Raw genomic sequence first — 24,557 nt, 5'->3', positions numbered from 1 at the left:
TAGGGATAACCCTGGGAATTACAGGCCAGTTAGTCTTACTTCGGTGGTAGGCAAAGTCATGGAAAGGGTACTGAGGGATAGGATTTCTGAGCATCTGGAAAGACACTGCTTGATTAGGGATAGTCAGCACGGATTTGTGAGGGGTAGGTCTTGCCTTACAAGTCTTATTGACTTCTTTGAGGAGGTGACCAAGCATGTGGATGAAGGTAAAGCAGTGGATGTAGTGTACATGGATTTTAGTAAGGCATTTGATAAGGTTCCCCATTGTAGGCTTGTGCAGAAAGTAAGGAGGCATGGGATAGTGGGAAATTTGGCCAGTTGGATAACAAACTGGCTAACTGATAGAAGACAGAGTGGTGGTGGATAGCAAATATTCAGCCTGGAGCCCAGTTATTAGTGGCGTACCGCAGGGATCAGTTCTGGGTCCTCTGCTGTTTGTGATTTTCATTAACGACTTGGATGAGGGCGTTGAAGGGTGGGTCAGTAAATTTGGAGATGATACGAAGATTGGTGGAGTTGTGGATAGTGAGGAGGGCTGTTGTCGGCTTCAAAGAGACATAGATAGGATGCAGAGCTGGGCTGAGAAGTGGCAGATGGAGTTTAACCCTGACAAGTGTGAGGTTGTCCATTTTGGAAGGACAAATATGAATGCGGAATACAGGTTTAACGGTAGGGTTCTTGGCAATGTGGAGGAGCAGAGAGATCTTGGGGTCTATGTTCATAGATCTTTGAAAATTGCCACTCAAGTGGATAGAGCTGTGAAGAAGGCCTGTGGTGTTCTAGCGTTCATTAGCAGAGGGATTGAATTTAAGAGATGTGAGGTGATGATGCAGCTGTACAAAACCTTGGTCAGGCCACATTTGGAGTACTGTGTGCAGTTCTGGTCACCTCATTTTAGGAAGGATGTGGAAGCTTTGGAAAAGGTGCAAAGGAGATTTACCAGGATGTTGCCTGGAATGGAGAGTAGGTCATATGCGGAAAGGTTGAGGGTGCTTGGCCTTTTCTCATTAGAACGGAGAAGGATGAGGGGCGACTTGATAGAGGTTTATAAGATGATCAGGGGAATAGATAGAGTAGACAGTCAGAGACTTTTTCCCCGGGTGGAACACACCATTACAAGGGGACATAAATTTAAGATAACTGGTGGAAGATATAGAGGGGATGTCAGAGGTAGGTTCTTTACCCAGAGAGTAGTGGGGGCATGGAATGCATTGCCTGTGGAAGTAGTTGAGTCGGAAACGTTAGGGACCTTCAAGTGGCTATTGGATAGGTACATGGATTAGGGTAGAATAATGGAGTGTAGATTAACTTCTTCTTAAGGGCAGCATGGTAGCATTGTGGATAGCACAATTGCCTCACAGCTCCAGGGTCCCAAGTTCGATTTCGACTTGGGTCACTGTCTGTGTGGAGTCTGCACATCCTCCCCGTGTGTGCGTGGGTTTCCTCCGGGTACTCCGGTTTCCTCCCACAGTCCAAAGATGTGCAGGTTGGGTGGATTGGCCATGAAAAATTGCCCTTAGTGCCCAAAATTCTATGATTAACCTAGGACAAAAGTTTGGCGCAACATCGTGGGCCGAAGGGCCTGTTCTATGCTGTATTTCTCTCAGAAACAGACCAGGATCTCACAACTAAATCTCTGGAAAGAGCTGCTAAGGAGAGTCCACAGCAGGACAAAGCAGTGCTGGAGAGAGCTGCTAAGGAGAGTCCACAGCAGGTCAAAGCAGTGCTGGAGAGCTGTGCAGGAGAGTCCACGGCAGGATAAAGCAGTGCCGGTGTGAGCTTCAGGGCTTCTCCAACTGAACAGCCCATTAAGAAGAAGCTGAAATCAGTAACAAAGCAGTATAAAGATGATTTTTTTAAGGTATGTGCCAATGCAAATCAGGGGCTGTTTAGCACACTGGGCTAAATCGCTGGCTTTGAAAGCAGACCAAGGCAGGCCAGCAGCACAGTTCGATTCCCGTAACAGCCTTCCCGAACAGGCGCCGGAATGTGGCGACTAGGGGCTTTTCACAATACCTTCATTGAAGCCTACTCGTGACAATAAGTGATTTTCATTTCATTTCAAGTGAAGCCCATGTGTGTTATATGCAGGGAAGTACTCGCAAATGAAAGTTTAAAACCCTCAAAATTTTTAAGGTATTTGAAGACTACGCATGGTGACTTTCAGGTCAAACCTCTTGATTTTTTTCAAAGGATGCAGCGAGAACTTAAATCATCAGCTGAAGTCCTGAGCAGAAATGTAACATTGAATGTCAAAGCAGGTGAGACTGTGAGGTCCGAGCAGGCTCATCTGTTGCATTAAAAGTAAGCACAAATGGTGGGTTGTGAAAGTCGGCTGGCGTGGGTCCCAAAGGATGGCAAGTTGATAAAAATGGGTCCCGGCAAAAAGGTTTAGAACATAGAACATAGAACATTACAGCGCAGTACGGGCCCTTCGGCCCTCGATGTTGCGCCGACCTGTGAAACCATCTGAAGCCTATCTGACCTACACAATTCCATTTTCATCCATATGTACAGTGACCACTTAAATGCCCTTAAAGTTGGCGAGTCTACTACTGTTGCAGGCAGGGCGTTCCACACCCCTACTACTCTCTGAGAAACTGCTCTCTAAAGAAACTGCCTCTGACATCTGTCCTATACCACCCCTCAATTTAAAGCTATGTCACCTCGTGTTGGTCATCACCATCCGAGGAAAGAGACTCTCACTGTCCACCCTATCTAACCCTCTGACTATCTTATATGTCTCTATTAAGTCACCTCTCAGCCTTCTCCTCTCTAACGTCTGAAAAACACTCGTCTGGGGGTGCGGCAAGTTCTGGCCAGAAGGAAAAAACAGTTCAGACATGTATTATTTTTTTCCCCTATTTTACTTTTTTCCCTTTCTGAGGGACGTCTTCAGTACTATTGCCGGAATATTGTCAGCGTCCAGCGCCTTCAGCTGTTTCTTCATATCACATGGAGTGAATCGAATTGACTGAAAAATGGCATCTGTATAAAGCATGTGTTACACAGCTCGGCCCGGAGACCTAAAGGTTTGGTCAGGTTCTTTGTATCCATTTTTGCTATGTATGTTTTGTTTCTCATGACCAAATGTATCTGCAAGAGAATGTCACAAAGGCCTAAAATGATGCCTCTGTATTTATTTAAACAAATACCTCCACAGGATATAAGCCTATATCCCATTACTATTAGCCCAAAGTGCTTGTAACTCTTCCAAGGCTTGCCCATTCCAGTGTTGAAGGCTAATCCTAAACAAAGGGACCATCAAAGGCAATTGTGAATGTGTTCCTTTTAGCTTTTATTTATTTTTTTTATTTTCCTTTTTGCTTTACTTTCACTGTGATTCATTCTATTAGGTGTCAAAGAATCAAAAGTTGGGACTGATAGAGTATTGATTTATTCATAGTTTTAGGTGCTAGTTGAATGCATGTCGCTGAGAGGTAAAATTATTAAAAGTATCTTGTCTGTGGGAATCCAGACATTGTTTCAGTCATTGTTTCACATAATGAATTAGCCATTGTATTCCAGTGTATTCAGCACTAAGGATGTTCTCGGCCTTATCAACTAATCAGTTACACAAGGTCTCCGGGCTGAGCTGTGTAACATGGAACGTGTGAGAAACATATCCAGTAATTTTCCTGAGACTGCGCATGCAGATGCTGAGCTAGCTTTTATAGGCACCAGTTAATCTTAAGTAGTGTCCAATGGTTTGATTAACAAATCATCCTCTAAGTAACAGACATTCATTTGGACAAACTAGAAGGTCTCAGCTGAGAATCAGAAACCAATGAGCGTGAATGAGGGGTTAAATCAGAGATAAGAATTCCCTTAAAAGTCAAGGTTTTTGTTCCTGAATTCCTAAATTCTTGAATCATCTATCTGTTTGTTTGCGTTAAAGCAATTTCTTTATGTTATTTGATTTTTTCCATGTGTTCGACCTTTTTATGTATTGTTTTATATTTTGTTTCTAAGTTTTGATTCAGTTCTTATTTAAGTGTGTTCAAGTGAATAATTAGCAATAAAGTCGTATTTTTGACACCTCCAATCAACCGGACCATTGACTCTTATTAGAAGGTAAAATAAGAGTCCCAACAGCACGTTACATGGAAAAAACACTGGTTCTTATAGCACCTGAATTATCATGAACAAAATGCATTCACAACTTCAATACATGTTGATGATTGCCAAGAAAACTAATGATTTGCAGAGAAGGGTATGGTGCTCCACTCCCCTCCAATGGAAAATGAGAAAATCACGCAGACAGGCCATTTTGAGTGATAAAGTCTACTCTGCTATAGTGAGAAGAAACTCAGAATTTTCCAGGATATCACTGTAATAGATTCAGTTTAAAGCAATCTACTGCTGTATTATACAGTATTGTAGGTGTACCTGTAACACATGAACTGCAGCGGTTCAAGATGGCGGCTCAGCCCCTACCTTCACGCCGACAATGAGGGATGGGCGGCAAATGTTGGTTTTTGCTGTGACGTTCACGTCCCACGAATGAAAAGAAAAAGTCAACATTGGAAACATTGGTAATTCTTGTTCCTCGCTCCACAGATGCTATCAGACTCGCTGAGCGTTTCGAGCAATCTTTGTTTTTACCTCAGATATTTCACAATCTGCAGTATTTTGCTTCTGTACACTTTAGCAACTGGCTGCCTGGTGCTTTTTTAAATGTTTCCGCGTCGATGCTTTTTGTGGAAAATAATCAATTTAAGAATAGTTGTTTATAGCACAAAATCTCAGACAAAAGGTAAAAAATCAAGCTTTTGCATGGCCATTTTCCTGCAAAACAATTTAAATTCCACAACTATTTACAGAAGGATACATGTGACAAATGAAACATTGAACAATGTCAAATATTCAAGTGAAAGTAAATGAAAATCATTAGTTTTAAAATAATTTATTCTAAATATAGAATTTATTCTATAGAGTATCTACTCTTCATCTGTTCATCCTCAGGATGTGAAAATAAGTTTTCATACAATCAGGAGAATAGTAAAAAGCAGCTCTTTCTTATTAAATAACAGAAGTATGCATTTATCAGTTCCGATAAAAAGCCATTTCAGACTTGCAATGTTAACTCTGTTTCTCTCTCGCCACAGATGCTGCCAGACCTGCTGAGTTTTTCCAGTATTTTCTGTTTTTGTTTCAGATTTCCAGCATCATCTGTAGTATTTTGCTTTAATTTATTTATCAAATTGAGTTGGTAAGAAAAGGATTATTTATTTTTCCATGAATCGTTCAAGACAGGACAACACCTATAAATTTTTTTCCACATTCTTTCACTTGTACGGTGCAACAATCCCTCTCCCACTTTCTATTCCCACCATACAATAATATATGCTTGGGACATTCAATGTGAAGCACTTGTACCTTCAATGTGAAGCAGTTTCACTTCACCGCAGTCACCTGTGAAGCTAACCAGTTAAGTGCTTTAAGTGCTTTCACTTCCTCTTTTTATCTGCAGAAAGCACTTAACTGTCTTTGATGTGGTCCAGGAGGTGTCAATTTTAGCCAGATGTTCCTAAATATTGTGGTTAGTTCCATCACGGGATACTTGAAATCCACTCAAGTGTGAAGGGAGATGAATTAAACAATGCAGATAGCTGTTTGTGTGTGTGGCGCTATCAATCACAGCCTAGTTATCACAGCCTAGAGATATGAATGAAAGGCTTTCATATCAACGATCTGAGGGGGTTTAAACCCAGCTAACTGGCTTACTCTTTGCAGGGATTGACAGGTGCTGCTTCCTCTTTCTGAGTCAGCAGGTTTGTTGCAATGGTGAGTTTTAATCAGTGATTTTTTTTACTATGGGCTGGATTCTTCTGACCCGCCCGCCGCAGAACGCCACAGGTGAGCCGCAAACAATGGAGATATCTACTGACCTCGAGTGGGATTCTCCGGTCGCCAGGTGGACGCGGCTGGAGAATCCGGCATATGTGTCTGGATTGCTCTCAAGCTTCCAGGCAGGGGTCTCTCTTATGGCGGACTTCCAGGCAGGGGTCTCGCTTATGGGGGCTTCCAGGCAGAGGTCTCTCTAAAGGGGACTTCCAGGCAGGGGTCTCTCTAAAGGGGCCTTCCAGGCAGGAGTCTCTCTAATGGGGGCCTTCCAGGCAGGGGTCTCTCTTATGGGGACTTCCAGGTAGGGGTCTCTCTAATTAGGGCATTCCAGGCAGGGGTCTCTCTAATTAGGGCATTCCAGGCAAGGGTCTCTCTAATGGGGGCCTTCCAGGCAGGGGTCTCTCTTATAGGACTGTCTCTGCTGGGGGTTTCTGTAATTGGGGGTTCCTGGTGGGGGTTTCTGTAATTGGAGGTTCCTGGTGGTGGTCTCTGTAATTGGGGGGTTCTGGTGGGGGTCTCTGTAATTGGGGGGTTCTGTTGGGGGTCTCTGTAATTGGGGGGTTCTGGTGGGGGTCCCTCTCATGGGGGTCTCTCTCATAGGGGTCTCTGATGGGGGTCGTGGAGGGGTCGTGGAGGGGTTGGGTCACCCTTGTACTGTGGGGGGGTGACTCAAAACCTCCTGGGGGAGGGGGTTAAATTGCATTGCGGGGTAGCCCAGCTGCCGGACCTCGCTATCAGGCCGCTGCCCAATAGCGAGATTCGCTCGGGAATCCCCGCCATGCAGAAAATAGCATGGCTAAGGATTGTGAATTGATTCCGGATTTGTGCCCCCAGTGTGAGCACAAATCAGGTGGGATTCAGCTCCGGCAGGAGAACACAGTCCCCCAAATGGAAAATTGCGGCCAAGGTGTTACATAAAGCCACACTTTCTTTCCTGATACCTGCAAAATTTTCCAAAATCGTGTGATTTCTTCACCTCATTAATTTTACCTCAATGTACCTTATTTAACTGCACAGGGACGAGAAACAGTTTGATTTTATCTGTAGCATTTTGTTTTGTTTCCTTTTCAGCAGACCATCAAAATACATGTCACACAAGTGACCATGAGAGCTGTAGCATTTTTATTTTGCCTCCATAAGAGCCAGACCCCAGGTTCCATGATCCCCATGGAAATCCTTGGCCTGTCCCTCAGTCACGTCTTCTTTTCCCATCGCCTCCTGCTTCCCCCACCTTCATATATTCTATTACAACCTTGTAGATGGTACACACTGTTAGTCGGTGGTGGAGGGTTTGAATGTTTGTGGAAGGAGGAGCAATCAAGTGGGCTGCTTTGTTCTGGATGGTGTCGAGTTTCTTGAGTGTAGTTGGAGCTGCACTCATCCAGGCTTCCATTACACTCCTAACTTGTGCCTTGTCGATGGTGGACAGGCTTTGGGGGGGTTAGGAGGTAGGTTACCTGCCGTAGAAGTCCTAGCCTTTGACCTGCCCTGGTAGCCACAGTATTAATGTGGCTAGTCCAGTTCAGTTTCTGATCAATAGTAACCTCCAGGATGTTGCTGTGACTGGGTTAGTCATTGGATTGGTTGTCCAGAGACCCAACGTAATGTTCTGGAGACCTGGGTTTTAATTCCGCCTCGGCAGATGGTTAAATTTCAATTCAATAAAAATCTGGAATTAAAACCAATTTGGTTCACTACCGCCTTTTAGGGAAGAAAATCTGCCACCGTTACCTGGTCTGGCCTACATGTGACTCCAGACTCTGAAATGGTCGAGCAAGTTACTCACTTCAAGGGATGGGCAACAAACGCTGAACTAATCTGTTAGTTCAACGAATCAACAAAAAAATCAAGGAGATGATCAAATCATTTGGATGTGACATTCATGACAATAGTGGCTTTGCAGGAATTGTTGTTTTGCAAGTCCTTTGAAATTCATGAAGAGCTCAACATTCAACCGAACATGCGCAGTCCATTTTGACATAACTTTGTTAATGTGAGTGCATGTACAAAAGGCGACTTGAATGTTAATGCAACTTTGATGATTTGCAGATGCTTCACTTCTGAATCTGTATGATCTACAGAAAATTATTTAAAGAGTACCTCAATGTAAATCAGCAAAAGCACTTCTTTAGCTGAATAAAACTGTAATTTCCATGTTCTTTATAGCTTGTAAAAGACTGGAAAATACATCAAATAAAGGATCAAAAATGTAACTTATCTGGGAGAACATATCCCCAAAGTCTCCCAGAAAATAATCCTGGTGCCTACAACACTTGGCATCCACTTTCATGTTGCATGCACTTAAGTGAAGGAATGCTTGGTTTACCCATATCTTAAATTACAAGCCTAAACACCACTACACTTTCAATCTAAATCCTTGTTCTCACACCAGGGCCTTTGTGGAGTTGTTAGCTGTTCTGGGGCTGTCTCAGATTTTTTTGTTAGTGTTCTAAGTTGTTATGCCACAAGAGGACTGAGGCTGAACAGGAAAGGGTGAAATTGTGGACAGGTCAAACATTGCATAGTAAGGGATCAAAGGTACCTTTGAGCAGACAAGAGAGGTCCATAGCAAATCCACTTTAACTACTGGACAAATTCACATTAAGCAATATCATGGGAGGAGGTCTTGTGGTGCAGTGGGTTAGCATCCCTGCCTCTGAGCCAGAAGCTCCAGCATCGAGTCCCACATCAGGACTTGATGGCCAAAGAAGGTGCGTTCATAACGCGGTCAAACAAGTTGAGGGTGAAAAACCCACTCATTGGTTGCCCATAAGTAATAGGCTGAGGTATGGGAGAGTGGTCAGTGCGCCTGGAAGCTGTACACCAACAGGAATCAGTACCCTCAGAGGAGAGCAAGTAGGAGAAAAGAAGCATTAAAATAACTTGCCATAAACACTGAGAGGGCATTCTAAGGAAGGTGGGGTTAATTAGGAGGCAAAGGGCATGGCTGAGTTATAAATGAGTGCTTTCATCTGTTTTCATGATACAGAAGGATGCTGACAACATAGCAATGCAGGAGGAGACAATCGCAAATTTGCAGAGGATATGAATAAATAAAGAGGTTGTATTTAAAAAATTGATGACATTCAAAGTAGAAGAATCACCTAGTCTAAGCAGGCTGCATACTATATTACCGAATATAAATTGTGGAGGCTCTGGTTACATTTTTCCAATCCTCTTGTGATATGGCTGTGGTGTTGCCATAAGCTCCAGGACTGGAGGATTGCAAATGCTAACCCAATAGGAAAAAGCAGATTGGACCAGTATCCTTATTCCCCAATTTTTATTGGTGTTCCATGTTAGATAAACAAGACCAATTTGTAACAGTATCCTTATTTCCCAGTTTTTACTGGGTTTTTTTATTCTGGGACATTCCTGCTTAAAATAGTTGGGGTGGGTAAATGTAACAATTATAGGCCAGACAACCCTAAACTAATGGCTGAGGAAATGTTTACAGATAATAAACTGGAACAGGGCTGATTGACATTTGGAAAAGTTTCAACTAATAAATGACAGCTAGCTCAGATTTGTAAAAAGCAAATTGTGTTTGACTAACTTGATTGTGTTCTTGGGTTGAAGTAACTGAGGGTAGTGTGGTTGACATTTTGTATGTGGACGTTCGAAAGGTGTTTGACAAAGTACGACATAATAAACTTTCTAGAAAAATTAAAATCCAAAGTGACATTGGCTTTAAGACACAAAATAGAGACAAGTGTTTTTTTAGTCTGAAGGGAAACATACAGTTGTGACCCCTGGGTTCAGTATTATTGCTCTTCTCAACATATATTAATGATCTCATCTTGGAGAGTTGGGCATAATTTCAAAGCTTGCAGGCGGCATGAAACTCACATATGTAGTAAACAATTAGGACAATAGGAACTGAATTTAGAGGACTTTGACAGACTGTTGAAATGGACAGACACATGACAGATGAAATTTAACACACAAAAGTGTGAAGTGATACATTTTATTTGGCAGAAGAGACAATAGTCTTCTTCTTCTTAGACAGTCCTTCGGGATTGAGGATGACTTCCTGGCAAGCTCAATGGGTTCTGAGATAGTGGCAGGACAGGTTGACAAGACTACTGAAAAACATATGGGATCCTTGGCTCTATAAATAGAGGAGAGGGCATAACCATGGAAGTTATGCTGAACCTTGATTAAAAAGCACTTCAGCTGAAGGATTATGTCCTGCTCTGGGCACCACACTTTCGGAAGGATATCAATTCCATGAGTTCCAGTGTACAATCAGATTCTAGTGCCGCACAACAGACTTGTGAGCAAAATTCTAGCTCACAGAATAAAAGTGAACGGAAGCTCTTGGATAAGAAATAGTTGAATGACAGGAAACAGAGAGCAATGATAAATAGTTGTTTTTCAGATTGGAAGAAGGTTTGTAGTGGGGTTCCCAAGGGGTCAGTTGGGACCCTTCTTCTTGCTGATATATGTTAATGACCAAGACTGCGGTGTGCAGGGCATGATTTCAAAATTTGCAGATGATACGAACATTGGAAATGTTGTCAACTGTATTGAGGATAGTCTTGAACTTCAACATATTGATGGATTGGAAAGACAAGTGGCAGATGAAGTTCAATGCAGAGAAGTGCAAGGTGATTCATTTTGGCAGGAAGAATATGAAGAGACAGTATAAAGTAAAGGGAGAAACTCTTAAGGAGGTGCAGAAGCAAAGGGACCTCAGTGTGTGCACATGAGTTGGCAGGGCATGGTTAGAGAGCAGTTCATAAAGCACATGGTCTCCTAGATTTTATTAATAGGGAAGTTGAGTACAAGAGTAAGGTCATGTTGAACATATTTAGGACACTAGTTAGGCCTCATCTGGAGTACTGCATCTGGTTCTGGGTGCCATACTTGAGGGAGGATGTGAAGGCACATGAGAGAGCAAGAGGAGATTCACAAGAATGATTCCAGGGATAAACAATTGTTGCTATGCGGATAGATTGGAGAGATTGAATGTTTTCCTTGGAGAAAAAAGGGCTGAGAGCAGCGTTGATAGAGGTATTCAAGATCCCGAGGGGTACGGGCTGAGTAAATAATGAGAAACTGTCCCCTCTCAGGAATACATCAGGACTCAGAGAGCACAGGTTCAAAAAAGGGGAAAAAGGAGTAAAGGTGATGTGAAACAAAAATACTTTTGCCCAGAGGGTGGTTGGAGTCTGGAATGAACTTCCTGAGAAGGTGGTGGAGGCACGTTCGATCGTGGTATTCAAAAAGAAATTGGATTTCTATCTGAAAAGAATAATGTGCAAAGTTATGGGGATAAGGTCATGTGGCGTGGTGGGTAGCGTCTCTGCGCCAGAAGCTCTGGGTTTGAGTCCCAGCCCAGGACTTTTTTGATCACAGAATTTACAGTCCAGAAGGAGGCCATTTGGCCCATCGAGTCTGCACTGGCTCTGAAAATGAAAAAAAATGAAAATCGCTTATTGTCACGAGTAGGCTTCAATGAAGTTACTGTGAAAAGCCCCTAGTCACCACATTCCAGCGCCTGTTCGGGGAGGCTGTTACGGGAAAGATATAGATATAGAATATGCAGTGCAGAAGGAGGCCATTCGGCCCATCGAGTCTGCACCGACCCGCCTAAGCCCTCACTTCCACCCTATCCCCGTAACCCAATAAACCCCTCCTAACCCTTTTGGTCACTAAGGACAATTTATCATGGCCAATCCACCTAACCTGCACGTCTTTGGAGTGTGGGAGGAAACCGGAGCACCCGGAGGAAACCCACACACACACGGGGAGAATGTGCAGACTCCGCACAGAGAGTGACCCAGCAGGGAATCGAACCTGGGACCCTGGAGCTGTGAAGCAATTGTGCTAATCACTATGCTCCCATGCTGCCCGCTTGATGGGCAATGAAGGTGCGTTCATAAGGGGGTCAAACGAATTGGGTGTGTCAACCCGTAAATACTTCCAAACACGCAAATGCCTGGCGTCAAGAGTGGGAGAGACTCCTGGTTGGCCACACTTGATGTGGAGCGGTGCCCGCTCAGGTTATAAGCCCCCCCCCCCCCCCCGCGACAGGCTGGCGACCTGTTCCGGGAATTACCAGCTATGGAAACAGACAAAAGTCTTCCTTAGCCAGAATTGGAATTCTGGGGATGGGGTGGCTGGATAGAATGTTCCTCCAGAGTGAGCCAGGGCGGGCTAAATGGGCCGAATGGACTCCTTCTGCAGTGATTCCGGGAATGATTTCGAAAGGAGTCCAATTGAAGATTGGAGACCAATGAGCCTCAGAGTGAATCCCGCCAGGCGCGCACTGGACAGGCGCGTGCCCGGGGAGGGGGCGGTCCGGTCACGCGCGTGCCCGGGGAGGGGGCGGTCCGGTCACGCGCGTGCGCCCCCCCCGCGGCTTCCCGACGTGCGCGCCTCCTGCCGGAAGCGGCGGCGGAAACTCGGACGGGGCATCTTGCAGGTAATCTCCACCCCCTCCCCCCGCCCCGCCAAGCCCGGGCCCACTCCCCACCTCAGCCTGAGGCAGCGGCCTAAGCGAGTGGCCAGGCCCCCCGGGACAGGAGGATGGGACAGGGAACACGGCCCAAAGCTGGCGTTAACCAACTCCTGCTGTCCGCATAACTGTCCCTTCACACAGATAAATACCCAGTGTTTGTCTGCCTCCACCAGCAGAGTACTCAATAATCCCCACCTGGCCCAGGTAAATACAGCCAGCAACCTGAGTAACTACTCCACCTGCAATAATAACTGTGTGTAAATCTCCTGAGCAACCTGCAGCCCCCCTCAGCCAGAATATTAACTGCCTCAGCTAGATAAATATGCTGAGTAATACCCATGCCCCCATTGACAAATGCACCAAGCAGGGTGGGGGGAAAAAAAGGAATTGGGCACTTTAAATTTAAAAAAAGATAAATACACAAGCCAGAGCAAATACCCAACTGATGTCATTTCTTCCCGAATTTCTGACCACTGAATCCAAATCAGACTGTAAAAATACATTTTGTTTCTACAAGTCGGTTCCAGGTTTGATGCTGTGAGAAGCCATGGGTTTCACTGACTGCTTTATCCTCCATTGCAACATTTTGTGGTTTGTAATGTGGAGCCCAGTGCACTGCCCATAACCAAATGTTCAGCGTATGGTTGTTTTGATGGCACCAACGTTTGCTGTGAGGGTGGCATGGTAGCACAGTGGTTAGCAGTGTTGCTTCTCAGCGCCAGGGTCCCAGGTTCGATACCCGGCTTGGGTCACTGTGGAGTCTGCACGTTCTCCCTGTGTCTGCGTGGGTTTACTCCAGGTGCTCCGGCTTCCACAGTCCAAAGATGTGCGGACTAGGTGGATTGGCCATGCTAAATTGCCCTTGATGTCCAAAAAAACGTTTGGTGGTGTTACTGGGTTGCCGAGATAGGGTGGAGGTGTGGGCTTAAGTAGGGTGCTCTTTCCAGGGGCTGGTGCAGACACGATGGGCCGAATGGCCTCCTTCTGCACTGTAAATTCTATGGTTCTAATGCGTCAAATTGATGACAGGGTGCAACATTTAATGTGTTTCTTTACACTTCCCTTTCAAGCTGAATTGTCAGCTTGCTTCCATCAACTGAAAGTGCTAGTTTAGGATTTAAAGAAACGCAAGGGAAACAAGAGGGACAGAAGGTAGGAGGAGCCTGTGGTAAAAATGAGCTTTATAAAATGTTGAAATGACTTTATATTGAGTTCTGTGCTGTTCTCCTGACTTGGCAAGGCAAGCTTTTGAGACTCTCCAAACACTTGAAGACAGATTGTTGGTGAACACATTGTTTTCACTCAGGGAATCTAAAACACAGGGCTGCATTTTTCAGCCGCGTCTGCTGCAAGATCACCATGGACGGGACGGGGACCATGTAAAGGTCCATTGACCTCAGGCGGGAAATTCCAGTCGCCGGGCAGGCGCAGCTGAAAAATCCTACCCAGAGTCTCAGGGTAATGGGCCAATCATTTAGAACGAAAGTGAGGGGAAATTTCTTTACTTGACGGGTTGTGAATCTTTGGAATTCTCTGCACAGGAGGGTTGCGTTTAAAGCTGGAGTTTTTGGTTTCATGGGGAATTAAGGGATATGGGGAGCAGGTGGGAAAATGGAGTTGAAGCCCAATTTCAGCCAGGACAGTGTTGAATGACAGAGCAGACAACAAGGGTTAAGTGGCCTACTCCTGCTCCTATTTGTATGTTTCTATAAATGGTAGAGTAGGCTCACTGGGCTGTGTGGTCTACTCCTGTTTCTACTTCTTAGCGGGTGAAAGTTTAGGCAGGAGGCTACAGTCAGAACAGTCATGTTCTTATCAAACTGCGAAGCAGGCACGAAGGGTGGAGTGGCCTACCCCTGCTCCTAGTTCGTATGTGCATATGAACGGCAGCCTCAATGGGCTGTGCGGTCTCCTCTGCTTCTAATTCTTATTTTCTTATGAAACTGTTTCATCCAGTGAATGGTGAGAGTCTGGATCTCAATGCCGGAAGGTTGATTCAAGCAGATATTTAAAAATACTTGGATATGCATTTGAAGTGCTGTAACTTACAAGGCTACAGACCCAAGAGTTGGAACATTCTGTTTCAGCTGGCACAGACAGGATGGGTCAAATGGCCCCACCCTGTGATGTAGATTTTCAGTGTTTCTAGGTACAAATGTTGTGTTGAATGTTTGAGACCTTGGTGATATCTACTGTATTCTATGCTCCCAATGCGGTTGCCTCTACACTGGGGAGACTAAACGCAGACTGGGTGACCGCTTTGTGGAACACCTTCACTCAGCCTGCATGCATGACCCCAACCTTTCTGCTGCTTGACATTTTTTACTTCAATACCTTGCTCTCATGTCCGTGTCTCCATCCTTGGCCTGCTGCAAAGCTCCGGTGAAGCCCAATGCAAGCCGAAGGAACAGCATCTCATCTTCTGATTCGGCCGTTACAGCCCTCAGGGCTCAACGTTGAGTTCAACAACTTAAGACTGTGAGCTTTCCCCTCCAACTTAGCCTTTAAACAAAAGCAAAAATCCTCCCTTTCCCCCTCCCCCACCCGGCCACCTGTCACTTGTTCTAAAGTTTTGCCACATTTTTGTTGCAATCTCTCCCAGCTGCCACTAATCACTGACCTTCTGCTCTGTTCTGCCGCCTCTTATACAATATACAATTCAACACAATTCTCCCTCTCTTCAGCTCTGAAGAATCATACAGACTCACAACGTCAGCTCCGTTTTCTCTCCCTGCAGATGTTGTCAGGCCTGCTGAGTTTTTCCAGCATTCTCTGTTCTTGTTGGTGATATCATGTTTGGTCCAGGTTGAATTTCACACACACGTGTGAAAGCTGACCCGGCCCCCACCCCCATGCCTATGGTTGATGCTATCGAGGATAAAGAAGTATAGAAATTGTGGCTGTAAAATAGCAGAGTAACTTATACATAACTGTCGTGGTCATCTGCCTTAGGGCAGGTCTTCTACTCATTTCTGCATGCCTCATGGTCTTGCCCTTTCCAGTTGCTTGTAGGGGCCTCACATTTTCAATTTCAATGTGAGCATTAAGACGAGGGAAAAGAGTACATGAGATGATTTCCCGTTTACCTTTTCATGCGTCCTTAAAGGAAATACAAGGCTGCGTCCTCAGAGATCCTCCATCTGTAAGCAGCTGTTATCCCACGAGGCTCCGGATCTTCTGCCATCATCATGGAAAAAATCTGCTGGTTCCACCATCAGTCGTGTTTCATAAGTGCTAAGCATGGGACCTTCACCTGGGTCTGGAACAACTTGCAAAAGACCAGAGACAACCTCCCCCGAGATCTCAAATGCACCCGCTATCCGAGTACCGCCCACACCAATCCTCCACCCCCTCAAAGAACCTGCCCATCCGGGCCACCATCATGTGCGCCCTGTGGACCCCTTAAATTGTATCACGCTGAGCCTACAACATGGCGAGGACGCGTTTGCTCGCCGCAGGGCCTCCACCCATAATCCAGCCTCCACCTCCCCACCCAGCTCCTCTTCCCACTTTCTCTTCACCTCCTCTATCGGGTCTCCCTCCCGCTCCATTATAAATCTCTGAAACCTTCCCCTCTCCTACTTCTACCCCCCCTCCCACACACACACAAAGCCCCTGCTCCAGCAGAACCTTCTTTTTTTTTAAAAATAGTTTTTATTCAAGTTTTTTAATAACAATAACAAATTTTCTCCCCGCAATTTAAAACAAACAAGGCGTGTTTCCACACCAAAACAAGAAAAGAACTCTTCCCCCCAAAATAAATAATAACAAATAGCAATACAAGAAAGAAGAAAATAACATAACAAACCCACCGCCGAAAAAACACACCCCCCAACCATCACCAAACCCACCACCCCTGCCCTGCCCCCGGTTGCTGCAGAGACCGACCACTCTCTATCCCTTCGCCAGGAAATCGAGAAAGGGCTGCCACCGCCGAAAGAACCCCTGTACCGACCCCCTCAGTGCAAATTTCATCCTTTCCAACTTGATGAACCCAGCCATGTCGTTGACCCAGGTCTCCGAACTCGGGGGGCCGCGTATCCCTCCACTGTAACAGAATCCTGCGCCGGGCTACTAGAGACGCAAAGGCCAGAATGCCGGCCTCTCTCGCCTCCTGCACTCCCGGCTCTGAAGCTACCCCAAAGATCGTGAGCCCCCAGCATGGCCTGACCCTAGACCCAACCACGTCTGACAAAATCCCCGCCATCCCCTTCCAAAACCCCTCCAGAGCCGGACATGCCCAAAACATATGGGTGTGGTTTGCCGGGCCACCCGAACACCTCCCACACCTGTCTTCCCCTCCGAAAAACCGGCTCATCCTTTCCCCCGTCATGTGAGCCCTGTGCAGCACCTTCAGCTGAATTAGGCTGAGCCGTGCGCAAGAGGAGGAAGAATTCACCCTCTCCAGGGCATCCGACCACGTCCCATCCTCAATCTCTTCCCCCAGCTCTTCCTCCCATTTCGCTTTGAGCTCATCTACTGAGGCCTCCTCCTCCTCCTGCATCAGTTGGTAAATAGCCGAGATCTTCCCTTCCCCGACCCACGTCCCCGAAAGCACCCTGTCCTGCACCCCCCTTGGCGGCAGCCGCGGAAACTCCTCCACCTGCCTCTTAACAAAGTCCCTGACCTGCATATACCTAAAAGCGTTCCCAGGGGGGAGGTTCCACTTCCCCACCAGCTCCTCCAGAGTCGCGAACTTCCCATCCACGAAGAGGACCCCAAACTGTCTGATGCCTGCCCCGTGCCAACTCCCAAATCCCCCACCCGTTCTCCCTGGTGCAAAACGGTGATTGCCCCGTATCGGGGCCCAAACTGAGGCCTTCACTTCCCCCCTATGCCGCCTCCACTGTCTCCAGATTTTGAGAGACGCAGCCACCACCGGACTCGTGGAGTACTTTGCCGGGGGGAGTGGAAGTGAGGCCGTCACCAAGGCCTCCAGACTCGTACCCGCACAGGACGCTACCTCCAGTCTCTTCCATGCGTCACCTTCCCCTTCTGTCACCCACCTGCGAATCATCGCCACGTTCGCCGCCCAATAATATCCACACAGATTGGGCAGCGGCATGCCCCCTACCTCCCTTCTTCGCTCCAAAAATACCCTCCTTACTCTCGGGGCCTTCCTAACCCACACAAACCCCAGAATAGACTTATTCACCCTTCTGAAAAAAGCCTTCGGGATCAACATGGGGAGGCACTGGAAAAGAAACAAAAAAAAAAACCTCGGGAGCACCGTCATTTTAACCGACTGGACCCTGCCTGCCAACGAGAGCGGCAGTGCATCCCACCTCCTGAACTCCTCCTCCATCTGCCCCACCAGCCTCGAAAAGTTAAGCCTATGCATAGCCCCCCAGGTCCTAGCCACGTGGACCCCAAGATACCTAAAGCTCCCCTCAGCCCTCCTCAACGGGAGTTCCCCTATCTCCCTTTCCTGACCCCCCGGGTGCAGGACAAACAGCTCGCTTTTCCCCACATTTAGCTTATATCCTGAAAAGTCCTCAAGTATCCTCAGCACCTCTGGCATCCCCTCAGCCGGGTCCACGACTTACAGCAGCAGATCATCCGCATACAGCGACAACCGGTGCTCCTCCCCCCCCCCCCCCCCCCGCAAAATCCCCCTCCAACCCTTCGAGTCCCTCAGCGCCATAGCCAGGGGCTCAATTGCTAACGCGAAGAGCAGGGGCGACAAGGGGCACTCCTGCCTCGTCCCTCTCGAAAGCCGAAGGTCCTCTGACCTCCTCCCATTCGTCACCACACTCGCCACCGGGGAGCTGTACAGCAACCTCACCCAGCTAATGAACCCCTAACCAAACCCAAATCTCCGCAACACCTCCCACAGGTAACTCCACTCCACCCTATCAAAAGCTTTCTCCGCATCCATGGACGCCACTATTTCTGACTCCCCAGCCACCGGCGCCATCATCATAACATTCAGGAGCCTCCGCACGTTGGCATTCAGTTGTCTCCCCTTTACAAACCCCGTTTGGTCCTCATGAATCACCGTCGGGACCACATCCTCCACCCTCCTGGACAGCACTTTTGCCAACAACTTGACATCTACGTTAAGGAGCGAGATCGGCCTATAAGACCCGCACTGAAGGGGGTCCTTGACCCGCTTCAGGAGCAAAGAGGTAATTGCCCCTGGACATCGTCGGGGGCAGAGCCCCCCCCCCTGGCCTCATTCAGGGTCCTCACCAGCAGCGGGCCCAGCAAGTCTGAAAATTTCTTATAAAATTCCACCGGGAACCCGTCAGGCCCCGGCGCTTTCCCTGTCTGCATGCTTCCCAGCGCCTCCACCAGCTCCTCCAACTCAATTGGGGCCCCCAAACCCTCCACCCGCTCGTCCCCTACTCTTGGGAACTCCAGCTTATCCAAAAAGTGGTCCATCCCGCCTGCTTCCCCGGGGGTACCGCCCGGTATAGCCCCTCATAAAAGGATCTGAACACCCCATTGATGTCCTTTCCACCCCGCACTAAGTTCCCACCTGCATCCGTGGCTCCCCCAATTTCTCTAGCTATCTCCCGCTTCCGGAGCTGGTGAGCCAACATCCGACTTGCCTTCTCCCCGTACTCATACACCGCCCCCTGTGCCCTCCTCCAGTGCGCCTCCGCCTTACGGGTGGTTAAAATGTCAAACTCCGCTTGAAGTCTGCGCCGCTCCCTCAGAAGCCCCTCCTCTGGGGTGTCCGCATATCTCCTATCCACCCTGACCATCTCCTCCACCAGCCTCTCCCTCTCGACCCTCTCTCCCCTCTTCCTGTGCGCCCGAATAGATATCAGCTCCCCTCTAACTGCCTTTAGCGCTTCCCAAACCATCCAAACCTGCACCTCCACGTTGTCATTGGTTTCCAGATACTCCTCTATACCCCTACGGATCCGCCCGCACACTTCCTCCTGTGCCAAAAGCCCCACATCCAACCTCCACAGCGGGCGTTGATCCGTCCCCTCCCCCAGCTCCAGGTCCACCAAATGTGGAGCATGATCAGAGATGGCTATCGCCGAATACTCCGCCCCCACCACTCTCGGGATCAGCGCCCTGCTAAGCACGAAAAAGTCAATCCGGGAGTACGCCTTATGAACATGGGAGAAAAAGGAGAACTCCCTACCCCCCAGCTTCAAAAACCTCCAAGGGTCCACCCCTCACATCTGATCCATGAACCCCCTCAGCACCAAGGCCGCTGCCAGCCTCCTGCCCGTCCTGGACTTCGAGCGGTCCAGAGCTGGATCCAGCACCGTGTTAAAGTCTCCACCCAGAATCAATCCCCCTGTCTCCAGGTCAGGGATCAGGCCCAGCATACGCTGAATGAAGCCCGCATCTTCCCAGTTGGGGGCATAGACATTAACCAAGACCACCCGCTCCCCCTGAAGTCTCCCATTCTCCATCACATATCGACCTGCACTAGCCGCCACCACTTTGGACGCGACGAACGGCATGCTCTTACCCACCAAAATTGCCACCCCACGGTTCTTTGCATCAAGCCCCGAGTGAAACACCTGTCCCACCCAACTCTTTCTTAGCCTCACCTGATCAGTAACCCTGAGGTGCGTCTCCTGGAGCATAGCCACATCCGCTCCCAGCCCCCTCAAGTGAGCCAAGACCCGGGATCGCTTCACCGGACCATTCAGCCCCCTCACGTTCCATGTGACCAACCGAACCCGAGGGGCCGTCCCCTTCCCTCTACGCCGATCAGCCATAGCCCTTCCTCAACCCACCACGTGCCCAGGGAACCCCCCAAGCCCGCTCCCCACAGTGGCAAACCCCCCTCCCAACCCCCCCCTTCACCATCCATTCCCTCACAGTCCCTGCAGCAACAACCCGGCAACCCCCCCTCCTCCTCCCGCCCAAACCCCCCCACCCCCCCCCAATCTAGGGCCCCCCCTAGCTGCGTTACCCCCAACATTATGCTGCCGTGGCCCCTCCTACTCCCGCCATAACCACGACCCCCCCCGGATGCAACACAGCCCCCAATCCCTCCCTCCCAGCGCCGGCCCCGCTCCCACTTCCTCCAGCGCGGGAAGAAAGCCCGCGCTTCCAACCCGAGCCAAGCCCCTCGACCCAACACGCGGGAAAAAGACGGACACATGACCCATCGGGACCCCAACCCACCAGTGGAAAAAACAAAAAAAATACCACCACAATAAATAACCAACAGCCCCAAAGAAACCCCGAAAGAACCCAAATAACCATAACTCAAATAGCAAAAACGGCGAAAACAAACAGGAAACAACCATCAGCAAACACAGCCACTATGGGCGAAAGGATACCTCAGAGGGCAAAGCCTCCAAGCAAAGTACATTTCCCCCCAGTCATAGAACAGTACAGCACAGAACAGGCCCTTCGGCCCTCGATGTTGTGCCGAGCCATGATCACCCTACTCAAACCCACGTATCCACCCTAGACCCGTAACCCAACAACCCCCCCATTAACCTTATTTTTTAGGACACTACGGGCAATTTAGCATGGCCAATCCACCTAACCTGCACATCTTTGGACTGTGGGAGGAAACCGGAGCACCCGGAGGAAACCCACGCACACACGGTGAGGACGTGCAGACTCCGCACAGACAGTGACCCAGCCGGGAATCGAACCTGGGACGCTGGAGCTGTGAAGCATTTATGCTAACCACCATGCTACCGTGCTGCCCATGTCCTCAGTCCGAATCCAAGTTCTCAGCCTGGACAAAAGCCCAGGCCTCCGCCGGAGTGTCAAAATAGAGCTGGCGGTCCTTGTACGTGACCCAGAGGCGAGCCAGCTGTAGAAGGCCAAACTTCAGCCCCTTCCCGTGGAGCACTCCCTTCGCACGATTAAAGCCAGCTCTTCTCCTCGCCACCTCCGTGCTCCAGTCCTGAAAAATCCGAACGTCCGTGTTCTCCCACCTGCTGCTCCTCTCCTTCTTCGCCCACCTCAACACGCACTCCCGGTCAACCAAGCGGTGAAAACGGACCAGCACCACCCTGGTGGTTCGTTCGGCCTCGGCTTCCGCTGCAGCACTCAATGGGCGCCTTCCAGCTCCAGGGGACCACGAAACGACCCCGCACCCATCAGCGAGTTTAACATTAGGACCACATAGGCCGCCAAATCCGAACCTTCCAGCCCCCCCCCCGAGAGGCCCAAAATCCGTAGATTCTTCCAGTGGGAGCGGTTCTCCATCTCCTCCATCCTCGCCTGCCATTTCTTGTGCAGTGCCTCGTGCAACTCCACTTTCACTGCCAGGCCCAAAAGCTCATCCTCATTCTCCGAAGCCTTGTGCCGCAGCTCCCGAATCTCCCCGGTCTGAGCCGTCTGAGTTGCCACCAGCTTGTCCAGCGAGGCCTTAACCGGCTCCAAAATCTCGGCTTTGAGCTCCTTGAAGGAGCGCTGAAGCAGCTCCTGCTGCTCCCGTGCCCACAGCTGCCACGCCGCTGCTGCTTCCCCGCCCGCCGCCATCTTGCTTTTTCTGCCTCTCGCCTTTCTCTGTGGTAATACCGACTTCTGGATCACTCCACTGCGAGTCCACTCCATCGACCGGCTGCTGGGCACACTGGCTGTGTTTCCCCCCAGGGGGAAAAGTCGAAACAGCGCCGTTGCGGGCTCTTAAAAGAGCCCGAAAGCCCAAAAAAAGCGGGAGCTGCCGAACGTGCGGCTTAGCTCCGCATTGCCGCCACCGGAAGTCCAGCAGAACCTTCTTAACCCACAGGGTTTTACCCGCCCAAACAAATCCCGAGATCACCGCATTCACTTTTTAAAAGAACGCCTTGGGGATAAAAATTGGAAGGCTCTGGAAGACGAACAGAAACCTCGGGAGGACTATCATTTCACTGTCTGTAACCGCCCCGCCAATGACAATGGAAGCGCATTCCACCTCCGAAAGTCCCCCCTCATTTGTTCTACCAATCGACCCAGATTCAATTTATGCAGCTGCTCCTACTCCCGCGCCACCTGGATACCCAAACACCAAAAGCTCTGTCCCACCACCTTGAACGGCACCTCAGCCAATCTCTTTCCTGTCCGCTCGCCTGAATCGCAAAGACGGCACTCTTGCACATATTCAATTTATACCCTGAAAACCAATTCCATAATCTCTCCAATCCGCCCGCCCCCAAGTGTCTCTACATTGCTGCTTGCGAGACCTTACTGTGCGAAATTGTAACAATTTTACATTGCAACAGTGACTATACTTCAAAAGTATTTAATTGACTGCAAAGTGTTAGGACATGCTGAGGTAGTGGAAGGTGCTTTTTAAATGCATGTACTTTCATTAAGATATTTCATACCCATGGGCTTGCAGTACTGATTATCTCTTTAGGCCCAAGTATCAAAACTGGCAAGTCATGCTACAGTTGTATAGAACCTTGGTAAGGCCACACTTGGAATATTGCGTGCAATTCTGGTCGCCACATTACCAGAAGGATGTGGAGGCTTTGGCGAGGGTGCAGAGGAGGTTTACCAGGATGTTGCTTGGCCTGGAGGGTGTTCGCTATGTGGAAAGGCTGAATAGACTTGGACTGTTTTAATTAGAAAGACGAAGGTTGAGGGGTGAAGGTTGAGGGGTGACCTAATAGAGGTCTACAAGATTATGAGGAGCATGGATACAGTGGATGAGCAGGCATTCTTTCCCAGGGTGGAGGGGTCAATCACCAGGGGGCATAGGTTTAAGGTCCGTGGGGCAAAGTTTAGAGGAGATGTGCACGGCAGGTTTTTTATGTAGAGGGTGGTGAGTGGCTGGAACGCGTTGCCAGAGGAGGTTGTGGAAGGCATCTTGACAAACACATGGATAGGATGGGTATAGAACAGGGGTGGGCAAACTTTTCCGTGCAAGGGCCACATTCAGAAATTCACAATTCACAAAGGGCCGCATAGTATATTAAGTAAAATAATTACTTCACCCGATTATGATTCTGGGCGCCTCATATAGAACATAGAACAGTACAGCACAGAACAGGCCCTTCGTCCCTCGACGTTGTGCCGAGCAATGATCACCCTACTCAAGTCAACATATCCACCCTATACCAGTAAGTAACCCAACAGCCCCCCCCCCCATTAACCTTAAAAAAAAAATTTTTTTTTAAAATTTTTTAAAAAAAAATTTTTTTTTTTTTTTTTTTTAATGACTTGGTGGGCCGCAGAAATACCTTTGGCGGGCCGCATGCGGCCCGCGGGCCGTAGTTTGCCCACCCCTGGTATAGAAGGATACGGCACAAGGAATTGCTGAGGGTTTTGGCAAAGGTTGGTATCGTGATCGGTACAGGCTTGGAGGGCCGAAGAGCCTGTTCCTGTGCTGTATTGTTCTTTGTTGTATCCTTCATTCAAAACTCTTGGGGCCAATTGCGTTTCGGTATTCGGATATTTTTGGTTTTCGGAGGTGATATATTTACTGTATATACGGCAGGCCTAATTACGTTCCAATAGCCCAAGCCTAGGCTAGCTGTAGTCTACAAATTTGACATGTTGGATTGGATTGGATTGGATTTGTATTGTCACGTGTACCGAGGTACAGTGAAAGGTATTTTTCTGCAAGCAGCTCAACAGATCATTCAGTACATGGAAGAAAAAGGAATTTTTTTTAAAACATAATTTTTATTGAAATTTTTCGATACAAACATTTACCCCTACTACATTTTAAATTATAACACAACAAATCCCCCCTGGAAAATCCTCCCCACGCCCTCCCCCGCGCGCGCACCCCCCCCCCCCCCCCGCCCCCCCCGCGCTATCAGTCTAGCAACCAAACCGTTTTTCCCTTTCTGCCGATGGCCTCGGGCAGTCATTGCCCGTGACCCCCCGCTGACGTGCTCCCTTCGTTGCTATCCCCCCCCCCTCCCTTCCCCCCCCCCCCCTTTCTCCCCGGGCTGCTGCTGTTTCGGCCTCCAGTTCCTATCTCTGATCCAGAAAGTCAAGGAAGGGCTGCCACCGCCGGAAGAACCCCTGTACCGACCCTCTCAGGGCGAATTTGATTCTTTCCAATTGGATGAAGCTTGCCATGTCGTTTAACCAGGTGTTAACACTTGGTGGCCTTGTGTCCCTCCACTGAATCAAGATCCTTCTCCGAGCTACCAAGGACGCAAAGGCCAATATTCCGGCCTCCCTTGCCTCCTGTACTCCTGGCTCCACCCCAACCCCAAAAATCGCTAGCCCCCACCCTGGTTTGACCCTGGTTCCCACCACTCTCGATACCGTCCCCGCCACCCCCTCCCAGAACTCTTCCAGTGCCGGACACATCCAGAACATATGTACATGGTTCGCAGGGCTTCCCGAACACCTAACACAC

General features: G+C 48.6%; 1 protein-coding gene across 3 annotated transcripts in view; it reads left to right on the top strand.

The window, feature by feature from the left end:
- Nucleotides 1-12,176: 12,176 nt before the first annotated feature.
- Nucleotides 12,177-24,557, top strand: part of tmco4 (transmembrane and coiled-coil domains 4) — a 125,310-nt gene continuing 112,929 nt past the window's right edge. For 2 of the 3 annotated variants that reach the window (XM_038822150.1, XM_038822148.1), the window contains exon 1: nucleotides 12,177-12,277. The gene's annotated coding sequence lies outside the window, so the exon portion shown is untranslated. The remainder of the gene's footprint in view (nucleotides 12,278-24,557) is intronic. The other variant, XM_038822149.1, reaches the window with a different exon arrangement.

Source organism: Scyliorhinus canicula, chromosome 16 (assembly GCF_902713615.1).
Source record: "Scyliorhinus canicula chromosome 16, sScyCan1.1, whole genome shotgun sequence".
NCBI lineage: Eukaryota > Metazoa > Chordata > Chondrichthyes > Carcharhiniformes > Scyliorhinidae > Scyliorhinus > Scyliorhinus canicula.
This window is presented reverse-complemented; position numbering and strand designations above follow the sequence as displayed.